Source organism: Myotis brandtii, unplaced genomic scaffold (genome assembly GCF_000412655.1).
Source record: "Myotis brandtii unplaced genomic scaffold, ASM41265v1 scaffold601, whole genome shotgun sequence".
NCBI classification, from domain to species: Eukaryota; Metazoa; Chordata; class Mammalia; order Chiroptera; family Vespertilionidae; genus Myotis; species Myotis brandtii.
Genome location: NW_005370276.1, coordinates 1,052,366 through 1,055,558, shown reverse-complemented (window position 1 = coordinate 1,055,558; position 3,193 = coordinate 1,052,366). Strand labels below are relative to the sequence as shown.

The window sequence follows — 3,193 nt, the reverse complement described above, 5'->3', positions numbered from 1 at the left end:
GACTGAAAGGTCCCAGGTTCGATTCCGGTCAGGGGCATGTACCTTGGTTGCGGGCACATCCCCAGTGGGGGGCGTGCAGGAGGCAGCTGATCCATTCTTCTCTCTCATGGATGTTTCTAGCTCTCTATCCCTCTTCCTTCCTCTCTGTAGAAAATCAATAAAGTGTATTAAAAAAAAAGAGCAAGGACCTCTCTGTAGAAAATCAATAAAGTGTATTAAAAAAAAAGAAGAGCAAGGACGATCAAGAGGCCTTTAAAACTTGGATCCAGTCCTAACCGGTTTGGCTCAGTGGATAGAGCGTCGGCCTGTGGACTGAAAGGTCCCAGGTTCGATTCCGGTCAGGGGCATGTACCTTGGTTGCGGGCACATCCCCAGTGGGGGGTGTGTATCCCTCTCCCTTCCTCTCTGTAAAAAATCAATAAAATATATTAAAAAAAAAAAAAAACTTGGATCCAACCACTGAATGAGTGCACGCAACAGGGGCCTGAATCGTCGGAAGCCTGGAGGGCGTGCATGAAGTGAAGCCGCGTGTCTAGACACTGCTGGGCCTCCGGGCACCTGGCCAGGGAGGTACTTTTCCCTTCTGGGCCCACTTGCTCCGCATCTATCGCCAAAGCAAAGGAAGGGCCTTCGCGTCCTCGTGGCTGTCCCAACAGTTGGTGTGGCAGGGCGAGGTGGTCTGGCGGAGAGGGGATGGGCAGTGCGCCCTGAGGCTGCTCCGATCCCGGCTCCACCGACACCCGCTGCAGGACTTCAGGCAGCCGCTGGCCCCGGAGGCTGTTTCCTCGTCTATAGAATGGGAACGCTACGGTGTCAATAATAACCGCGGGAAGACGTTCCCAACTGGGAGGACGCTGCAGCTTGACCAGTGTAACCACTGAGGCTGAGAGTGGAGAAAGCACAACTTGATGTTTCTTTTCAAATCCCAGAAGCCCATTCAGAGCAGGATTTTGTAAATCTGAATCTCCCCTCCTTTCCTCACAGTTTCCAGGGGAGAAAAAAATAGATGGATAATCTTGCATTATATTCGGCCTTAACTTGTAGCAGCTGGCCCTGCCCCAGGCCCTGCCTGCTCACCATGTCCCATCCTGAGTTCAGGCTGTTTCCTCAAAACAGAGGTACCCCTGGGTCCCCCATCTCAGGGACAGCGCCTCTGTCCACCCAGTCAACGAGGCAGACCCCCAGGTGCCGTCCTGGTCCCTCCCTTTCCTGCATATTACAAAACTCCTCAGTCCTCTGTCCACCCAGTCAACGAGGCAGACCCCCAGGTGCTGTCCTGGTCCCTCCCTTTCCTTCATATTACAAAACTCCTCAGTCCCTAAGCCAGTGATGCGAACCTTTTGAGCTCGGCGTGTCAGCATTTTGAAAAACCCTAACTTAACTCTGGTGCCGTGTCACATATAGAAATTTTTTGATATTTGCAACCATAGTAAAAAAATGAGTTCGCGTGTCGCCTCTGACACGGGTGTCATAGGTTCGCCATCACTGCCCTAAGCCCTCTCTCTCCAGCCCCTGACTCTCTCCCCGCCCCCTGACTGTCCCCGCGGCCCCATCACCACCGCTGCAGTCTCTTCCTTTCCTCAGTCTCTCCTCTCCTCTCTAGTCTGCCCCCCCTGACCCCCAGGGTCCTTCTACACACAGGACTGACCCTGTCCCTCCCATGCCCCTCAGGACAAAGCCTCAGCTGAGGCCAGGGGTGGTCTGGCCCTGCCCCCCTCACTGGCTGTCTCAGGCCACATGCTGCTTGCCATCCACGTGGCTCCCCCCCACCCCGCCCCCCCGGCCCCCAACACAGCCCGTGCAGTGGGCTGGATGGAGAGTCAGACAGGCCCGAATTGGAGCCTGGTACCTGTTACCTCGTGTGACCCTGGGCAAGTCACTTGCCCCCTCTCTCTGTGTCTCAGTTCCTTCATCTGCAAAGCGGGGAGGAAATCCTTGCAGGCGGGGAGGGAGGGTCAGGGGCAAAAATGCATGCCAGGTGCTCAGCACAGTGCGTGGCTCCTGCTAGACTCTTAAGGAGCCTTCGTCCCTTCCCCCTTCCCTCCTTCCTCACCTGCTGAAACCCCATCCGCTCCACTCGGCTATCACCCAGCCCGCAGCCCGCCCGCCAGCTCCGATTTCCCCCGCAGAGTGTGATCGGATCGCTTCCACCTCTGCAGGCAATGGGCTTGCCGCCGCCGCCGCCACCCTCAAACCACATCTCACAGCGCTGCTGTTTTCTCCTAAGGAGCTCGTACCTTAACTTCCGTAAAGCGAAGCCGATCTGCCCACTGTCATCCTCTGTGTGAGGAGGAGTCCCCGTGAGAAAGAGGGTCACACTAAGAAGACCTCTCATTTACTGGGTCCCCCCACCCCCACCCAGACACCAGGCACTGCTCATAAGCTGCCTCTCAGCTCACAACACCCCTGCGAGGTACTATCTCCATTTTTCAGAGAGAGAGAGACTAAGACTTATCTGACTCCAAAATCAGAAGTAACTGTTCTTTCTGCCGCCACAGAACATGGCAGAAGTGGGGGGGGGGGGGGGGGGGACCTGGGGCTGAGAACACCTTGTAAATTGATATTATGCCTTTAGGAGTCTTTAGCTGAGGTGTTTTCCCTGTAAAACTCGTCTAACCCCAACAATAACCTCCCCCGCCCACATCCCCACAGAGCCCTGGGAAATCCCCGTGACCACTTATTTATCCCATCTCCTCATCTCACTAAGTCCGAATTCCACTGGGTCTTCAAGGCCCAATTTAAACACCATTCCTCTTAGACTTTCCTCCCCTTACTGACGGCGGTTCCTCCCCCAAGCTTTTGTCTTAAATTTTATTTAAGGTTGAATCCAAACAGCCCTGGTAGGATCAGGGGCTCTGGCGAGGAGGATACGGATCTGCTATAACCTCTGGGGCCAAGGATGGTGTTTGTTGAATGAATAAACTAGCCCTGTCCTCAGCTTCCACCAGGTGCCATTATGCTCCTGACCTTGGTTTTCATCATTCATTCCTCACAGGAGTTCCTCACTGGGAGGCAGTGCTCGGCTCATCTCTGACTCCCCACCCTGCAGCGCTTGAAACATACTGGAGGCACGTAGAAGAGGAAGAAAGGGTGGATGGATGGATGGATGGATGGATGGATGGATGGATGGATGCATGGATGGATGAATGGATGAGTAAGTGGATGGATGGATGGATGGATGGATGAATGGATG

The 3,193-nt window shown here is 54.6% G+C and overlaps 1 protein-coding gene across 1 annotated transcript in view; it reads right to left on the bottom strand.

The window, feature by feature from the left end:
- TRPM4 (transient receptor potential cation channel, subfamily M, member 4) overlaps window positions 1-3,193 on the bottom strand; it is a 43,919-nt gene that overhangs the window by 23,675 nt on the left and 17,051 nt on the right. The window lies entirely within an intron of this gene.